This window comes from Bos grunniens, chromosome 2 (assembly GCF_055505025.1).
Source record: "Bos grunniens cultivar Pamir isolate PY7600 chromosome 2, Bosgru_T2T1.0, whole genome shotgun sequence".
Classification (NCBI taxonomy): Eukaryota; Metazoa; Chordata; class Mammalia; order Artiodactyla; family Bovidae; genus Bos; species Bos grunniens.
In genome coordinates this window covers 40867160-40875886 of record NC_141166.1, presented here as the reverse complement: position 1 = coordinate 40875886, position 8727 = coordinate 40867160, and positions in this window count along the sequence as shown.

Here is an 8727-nt window from a genome sequence, read left to right as displayed (position 1 = left end):
TTCCACAGAAGTCTTATTTGAGGCCGTTGTACCTGCCTTGCCAGGTACTTTCTTACTCTTTCATTCTAATTTAATATAATGCAGTTTTCAAAACAGTTTTAAAGCCAATGTTATCTTGGTTTAAAACAGTCTAAATAGGTATGATATAAACTAGAGTTTAGCTGTACAAAGCTATCAAATATGTTTAGTTGTATATACCTAATCTGTTTTGTGTCATAAAATGAGACAATTATGAACAATTATTTTCATAACCATCAGTATTTTTAAAGTCCACATTCATAACCATTTTTCCCCACTATAAAATTAACCCCAAAATTTAAAAGATAGTATTTGGAGTTGGAAAAGATACTGTGAGATGAGCAGTTTCATTCACCAATGCTGTTCATTTTAATAAAAACAAATTTTCTGGAAAGTAATTCGGCAAAAATATATCAAGGGTTGAAAATGTCTATTCCATTTGTTTCTGTTAAATACGCATTCATAAACAGCAAAAATATATTCTCCTCTCAAAAAAAAAAAAAAAAACCAACCCGAAGTCTTAATGGAGGTTTTCTCTTGGTGATAATAGGTAGTTTTACTTTGGAGTTACATATTTTAAAAAAATGTCTCCCCAGTGAAAAAGTATTATTTTTATGATTATGGTGAAAATCCTTTCCATATTACAGAATATTTATAAAGATTTTTAATGAAATAAGTTATTCATAGTATTCAGCAAGAATACCATATTTTATAAAGAATATAATATAAACTAATTCTATATGTACTTGTGTGCTTATGTATAAATATACAACTGTTAGGTAGATAGAATAGGGAAAAGGAGTCCAAAATGGTGATAGCTAAAAGACAAGGAAGGGAAAAACCCGCAAAAATAGAACAAAAGAAGGTCCGAGGACCAGAGTGAGGACCTCAGGTAAAACAAACAACACTCCTGGCTGGCCCAATTTACATAGGACAGGCCCAGGGAGAGGAAAACATATAAAAAGAGGAGCCAAAGCTAGTGCGTGTGCGCGCTCTCTCTGTCTTTCTCTCTCCCACGCGCTGGGGCGCTCTTCTCCTCCTGTCTTTGGATCCACGTTCTCTCACGCCTCGAAGATGGACTTTCCTGCTATCTCCTAAATAAAATAGAGCTGTAACACTGAGCTGTAACACTGATTTGTCTAAGAGCTATAACGTGGTCCATTCGAGACCTGAGAGCTATAAAACGGTCTATCCAAGACCTTAGAGCTGTGACATGCTGAGGGGGCTTTAATGTCCATCACTCCAAATCTTTGTTGTGACGAAACAAAGAACTGAGGAACATACACTCATGTGACACAACCATTCACTGAATAAATTCATCTGTTTTCTAAGGCCTAAAACGGGGTACAAATGAACTAAGTCTAAAACCATGTTTATCAATGTGTTAGGATTACTGGAATATTAATTATGGATTATTTTTAATTTTATTTAATTTTTAATTTTCCTGAGCTTGTATTGATTTCATATTAAAAAAAAAAAAAACCTTAAAATCAAATGGAAAAAAAAAATCTTTACAGAGCATGATTATATCATCCCAGGTGGCTCAGTAGTAAAGAATCCACCTGCCAATGCAGAAGATGCAGAAGACAAAGGAGATGCAAATTTGATCCTCAGGTCAGGAAGATCCCCTGGAGAAGGAAATGGCAACCCATTTCAGTATTCTTGCCTGAAAAATTCCATGGATAGAGGAGCCTGGTTGGCTACAGTCCATGGGGTCGCAGAGTCAGACATGACTTAGTGACTAAACAACAGCATTCACTGTATGGTTTTAAATCATGTCAAGTTGTCAGCGTCCTCATTTTTAAATTAAGGGGATTAGGCTAGATGTTCTCTAAGGTATTTACCAGGCCTAAAAGACTCTCAGTCTATGAACTCTATAGCCCCAGTACCTAATAAATATGAAAGAAATGGACCAAATCTATTGTAATTCTAAAAGGACTCCAACCTTGGGTGTCATGATACAATAATCAGAACACAGCCTTAAAGAAACTTGATAAAAATCCTGGCTGGGTCTCAAAAGTGGGGATAATACCAAAGTTCCCAAAGAACTGAAAAAGAATTGAAATGTGTGAAATGTGATAACAAATCTGAAGGTCTTCGAACGTTGTTGGCTGGCACGGAGTAAATGATTGTTTTCTCAATAATCCAAGACTTAATCAGTATATTTGCCAGATTGCCCAAGACTGTCATTTCCATTCCCTGGATCTAAACTCCCATTTTGAACCCTGCAGCTGGATGTGGAGAGTGACACTTGTGAGGACTAAGCCATTTCAACTTGGTGAAGTTGAGACGTGGGTACTGGTGGGACCCTAGTGATCAGGTCTTCAGGGTTCTCTAGTCCTGGGTGAGGAGAACCAGGTGGCACAGAGAAGAAGCCTGGCTATGTATTTCCCTTTGCTCCTGCTTGCTCACCTGTCCACGGTCTTTCTTCCTTCTCCCCTCCCTTCCTTCAGAAAATTAACAATATAGATTCCATGGCAGTCTCCATGCTTGGCATCAGAGTCTGAATATTAAGTAAGATTGGTGCTTACCTTAAGGAGCTTATAGGCCAGTCTGCTGCTGCTGCTGCTAAGTCGCTTCACTCGTGTCCGACTCTGTGCGACCCCATAGACGGCAGCCCACCAGGCTCCCCAATCCCTGGGATTCTCCAGGCAAGAACACTGGAGTGAGTTGACATTTCCTTCTCCGATGTATGAAAGTGAAAAGTGAAAGTGAAGTCACTCAGGTGTGTCCGACTCTTAGCGACCCCATGGACTGCAGTCTACCAGGCTCCTCCTCCATGGAATTTCCCAGGCAAGAGTACTGCAGTGGGTTGCCATTGCCTTCTCCCATAGGGGAGTCAGATACTCATAAAAATCACAGGCCCATGTGATCAGCCCTGAACATAGGGTCGATTGATGGTCCAGAAGAGGGTGAACTTGGTTCTCTTTGCAACAGATAATGGATGGGCTACAGGACATGGTGGGAGAAGGCCTCTCAGAGGTAATCCCCCCAAGGTAATTGTTCTTTATAACAGAAGTAGAATTTTTCTCCAAAGGTCAAGATTTTTTTTTTTGGTCAAGATGTTTTTGGAGTAGGGAGGGGAGCACCCTGGCAGGAGCTACACTTGGAGACATCAATAGCCCCAGCTCCTCTAGTAGAGAACTTCTATGAACTGAGCCTGCCACAGAGAAGTGTAGGAGGTAAGGAGAGGACGGAAATGGGGCTGATGTCCAAATAAGATCAGGAAGGGTGTAGACCATGCTTAAGAATTAAGAACGCCACAATAGAAAAACAAAACAAAATAACAACAGCAAAAAGACCCCAGATTTAAAAAAAAAAAAAAAAGGACTTCACTAGACATGTCTCCAAAAAAGAAAAAAGATGTGCAAATGGCCCACAAACATGAAAAGATGTTCCACTTCACTAATCACAAGGGGTTGACCACTGTAAAATAATAACAATATAGTAGTCTCTTCCAGCATCACTACCTTTACACTTTGGGACCATTATTAAGTAAAATAAGGGTTACTTGAACACAAGCACTGAGATAGCATGACAGTTGAGCTGATAATCAAGACGGCTGTTAAGTGACTGACTACAGGGCGGATTCGTTGGACAAAGGGATGATTCACGTCCTGTGTGGGTTGGAGTAGGATGCCTCGCGATTTCATCATGCTACTCAGAATGGCCCACAGTTTAAAAGTTATGAATTTTTTCTTTCTGGAATTTTTCTACGTAATATTTTTGAACCACGGCTAACTGAAACCGTGGAAAGTGAAACCACAGGTAAGAGGGAACTAATGTAATAACTACTGGTGAAGATATAGAAAAATTAGAACCCTTGTGCACTGTTGGTGGGAATGTAAAATAGTGTAGCCACTATAGAAAATGGTATGAAAGTTCCTCAAAAAATAGAATTATCGTGTGATCCAATAATCCCATTTCTTGGTATGTATCCGAAAGGATTGAAAGCAAGATCTTGAAGAGAGAGGTGTTTGTCCACTTTTGCTCAAAGTAGCATTATTCACAATAGCCAAGAGATGGCAACAACCCAAACGTCCATCAATGGATGAATGGCTGAATAAAATGTGGTGATCTTCATGTAGGGTGGAATATTAATATTATCTGTTGCCTGCCACAGTGTGGATGAACCTTGAGGATATTGTGCTAAATGAAATAAGCCAGTCACAAGAGGACAGATGCTCTATGATTCCACTTACATGCAGTCTCTAAAGTTCTTAAACTCAGAGAGACAGGGAGCAGAAGAGTGATTATCAAGAACTAGGAGAGGAGAAATGGGGAATTGTTCAGTGGGTATAGAATTTCAGTTCTGCAAGACGAAGAAGTTCAAGAGATCTGTTCAGCACAACAGTGTGCTTATAGTTAATTAACATGAATGTACGGTATACTTAAAAATGGTTACGGTAGTAAACTTCATGTTGTTGTTTTTTTTAACCAGAATAAGAAAGAAAGAATTGGGAAGTCTCTTGAAGGCAATGGGCCATTCCCTGAAGTATATTAAAGCTGGGAGGGACAAGGCTACACTTGCATTTTAGACAGCAACCTCTTGGGAATGTGTCTGATGGATTGACCATGAAATGGGCTGGAGCCGGAGGGACAGTTGGAGGGCTTGCCATGGCCCAATTATGCTACTGTGCTTTGTGCTCAGTTGTGTCTGACTCTTTTTCGACTCCATGGACTATATATATATAGCCCACCAGGCTCCTCTATCCATGGAATTTCCCAGGCGAGAATGCTGGAGTGGGTTGCCATTTCCTCCTCCAGGGGGTCTTCCCGACACAGGAATGGAACCAAGGTCTTGATTGGCAGGTGGATTCTTTACCCCTAGTACCACCTGGGAAGCCCATGGTCCAGAAGTGGGTTAATGATAGTGTGACCAGCTCAGAGAGAAACAGGAAGGCGATATAACAGCACGCAGGAATGCAGGTGTGGCTGGGAACCGCTGTTGTCGTTCCTGAGGTGTATAACCTTGGGACTTGTCCAGCTGGGCGTGCTGTTAATACTGCCGGGAGAGATCATTTAATTCAAGAGGTCTCCTTGTTAGAAATCACATTAACCACTTGTGATTCTTGTTCTGTATGATGGGGACAAGAATCTTTAGTGTGTGTTATGGGTATTTTTCTTTTTTTTCCCCTTTCTTTTTCCTTTTTATAATCAGTGATTGTTAAAAATTGATCCCTTGTATTAATTGATTCCCTTGTATACTGTCATTCAAAGTTGCAATTTTTCTAAAGCCAATTTGAGTCCTGATTCAGCTAATATCTCTAGAAATTCAGCAACTTTCCACTGATCTTTCTGTTATCACCATTCAATGGAATTTCTCAGCAATGATATCATTCTCCATAATGAAACCTTTCTGAATCCCCACATTTGAGAAAAACTATTGCAGTGAATGTTTTCCTTTGACCAAATATTAATATATTAACATGTGGCTTCTGGAGAATAGTATGTCACAATAACCTGGTAAAAAGAACAAGGCCTCCTTGAAATTCAGGTGCTGAGGGGTCATATAGGATACTTTCACGTGAGGGACTCTGTCAGACATACCATGGTCTCAGCATTATTCAAATTTTTACTCAAAATAACATGGTTCTCTATGTCATTGGCTTTGGGGATTGCTTAGGAAATGTGACCATCACTGAATGCCAAAAGCCAAGAATAATTTCTTCTAAATTAATCATGAATGATCTTTGGTAAAATAGTGTTGCTTGTTAAAATCATTTTTAATGTTACAATTTACAAAACATCAAATCTCTTGTTTTTGTCCTTTGATATTTCACTCACTGTTTCCTAGCTTGGATAAGTTATAATTCTTCTAATGTCATAACTGCTTATTTCTGCTTTCTACTACTTAGCTGTGACTTGATTTATATGTTTAATTGTTAAATCTATCTAAGAATTTTTTTTTGTATAATGTGAATTAAATTGTTTTTCAATATTGCCGGCATCAAGAAATAAATCCTGGAGGGGTTTTACTTCTCCATAAGGCAGACAATTTGCATCTTTTGTAAAGTGCTTAGCACAGTACAAAAATGAGGTAATTTAAGCCAGAGGAAACAATTTTTTTTCACTCCATCTCTCCCTTGGAAAATATCTAAAGTACAGTGGTCACATATCTAATTTTCCTTGAAGGTATTTTTGGAGAGAATCCAGGAAAACCACCCTTTGCGAAACCGATGAATGTTTTATCTGTAAATTTGGTCCCACTCAAAAAAAAATTAACTACCAAACATGTTTAAGTGTCTATGTTAGTTACTGTGGTACAAATTATATTCACTAAAAGTTTCCTGCTGAGAAAAACCATGAAGTACGTAAGATGAATGCCTGCAATGTGATTATTCTCTTTGGGAGCTAGAAAATAACTGCTTAGAAAGATTATGCATGAGGGTAATTGCTGTTTAATGGAGAAAAACTGAGGAAAATAATTATACGAGAGAAGGAGATATTTCCTAACCATCTGTCATTTAAAAATAAGAAACAAAAAAGAAAATATATAGTATATTTTTCAGAAAGACTTGGAAGGGATGCCAAAAGGCAACACTCTAATGGGACACACACAAAAGAACTTTCCATGAAGCAATCTGAGATTGCTATGTGTAAAAGTCCTTGTAGAGCCATGACCAAGGTGTGTTTTACTATGACAGTCAATTACCTTTATTTGACATCTCTCCATAGCTGCAGTGGAGGACACACCCAAGTGAGATGTCAGTCATTGGAAGCAGGAGGCGCCATTAGAAAGATAAATCATTCCAGGGGGGTGGGAGGGGGAAGGGGAAGGGGTGAGGGGAGTGGAGAGGACAAGGTAAGGTGGCCTTTAATCTCCTCTTAATCTCCTATGTAGTGCATTGAAGAAATATGAGGAAGCTAATAAAGGTCTATATTTATGAGCATATATTGCATATTCAGATAGCATCTTATTGATGTTCTCTTCTGTTGGAGCGGCATTCTTCAGTCTATAGACATGAGCCCCTGCAACATGCCTATCGGAATTCTCCAGCCCTGCCTCGGAGGAGCTGATGGTCTGGAGGCAGAGGAAGGAGCGGCCCTGTGAATTATTCAGTGTGACTGGTTTGCTGTTGTTCAACAACACAGGAATCAGTAACCAGACAAGACAACAATAGAAGAGATGCTAGGCAGTATGTGATTAGCGTGCAGCTGGGAGAAATCTCCCTTTCCTCTAAACTTCCAGAGCACTTTGTCTGTGCTTCTTATGGCACCTCCTTTCTCCTCTCTTATGTTACTGTTGTTCCTGGGTTTTCCCCCTACTCAAGAGTGAATGACTGGTGGGCAAGCTCCAGTGCCGATTCTTCTTTGATCCCCCACACAGAGCCTAGCCTAGGCCTGCCTAGCGTTGCCACTGGTGAACACCTGTTATTTGAATAAAAGGAGGGACACAGACAGTGTTTGGGTGTGAAGGGCATGGAAGGAGGTGCAAGGGTTTATGTGAAGATTCTCATGTTGATCAAAAATGGATTTAAATCAAATAATAAATGTATGAAGCAGACATTGCTTTTTACCTCTATAGCATCCATTCATCTTTTTTTTTTGTAGTGAGGACTACATGATTTTCCTTTGGGGAACTGTGACTCCCCTGTTGCATGTCCCCTTGGCCTAGACAATCTCGCTGTCATGGAGACGGAACTCAGGCAAAACAAGGACAAAAATTGACAGTCATTCACTCTGGCGATAGCCTGTCAGCTAGGACAATGGAGATTATCCATTTGGTCGGCCATCCTTTGGCAGATTAAAGACGGCTATCCATTCTCAGTCTCTTCTCCCACTAAGAGGTGGAGCCTGTGACCCGCCCCTTCAGTCTGGGTAGGTTCTGTGACTGCTCTGACCAAGAACAAGTGAATGTGACTGCCGGTTTCAGTGCCTAGCTCTCACAGACCTCTTCCACTTTTTGTCCCTTAGCAGGTTTGCTCTTAGAGCTCTGAGGCACCCTTTAAGTTCAATTACCCTGAGTCCACCATGCTGTAAGGAAGCCAAAGCTAGCCACATTGAGAGGTCCTGCAAAGAAACCCATGCCCAGCCAGCACCCAGTGGTTCCAGCCATCTTGGCCCAAGTGCCTAACACGTGAATGAAGAAGCCTTCACGTGACCCCAGTTTCAGAAGCCATCTGACTACAGCTGCATGACTGGCCCCTATAAGAGCTGCCCAGATGAACCCATCAACCCCCAAACCATGAAAAATGACAGTAAATTATTGTTTTGATCCAATAAGTTTTGAGGTGATTTGTTACACAGCAAGATAACTAGAACACATCTAGACTCCCAGCTCTTCAGAAGACTGTTGTGCAACTTTTCCTTCCAGTTTCAAAAGAGTTCCCTTATTCCACCATTATAATTTTTTTGAAAATTTATTTTGCTGCACTGGGCCTTAGTTGGAGCTCTCAGAATCTTTGATCCTCATTGTGGCATACAGGATGTAGTTCCCTGACCAGGGCTAGAATCCACACCCCTGCACTGGGAGCATGGAGTCTTAAGATACTGTACAACCAGGAAAGTCCCATCCTTCATTAATAATTATAATACTGCCTTGTGTTCTGGTAGCATGTAAAGTGTTACTAGCATGCTAATTGTGCATCATCTCATCTGTTTTTTATGTACCTCTGTTTCTCATCCACAAAATGAGGTTATAAGGTCCTTTTATCATGGAGTTGACATAAGGTAAAAATGAATTAATATCTATAAAGCAGTTCAAGT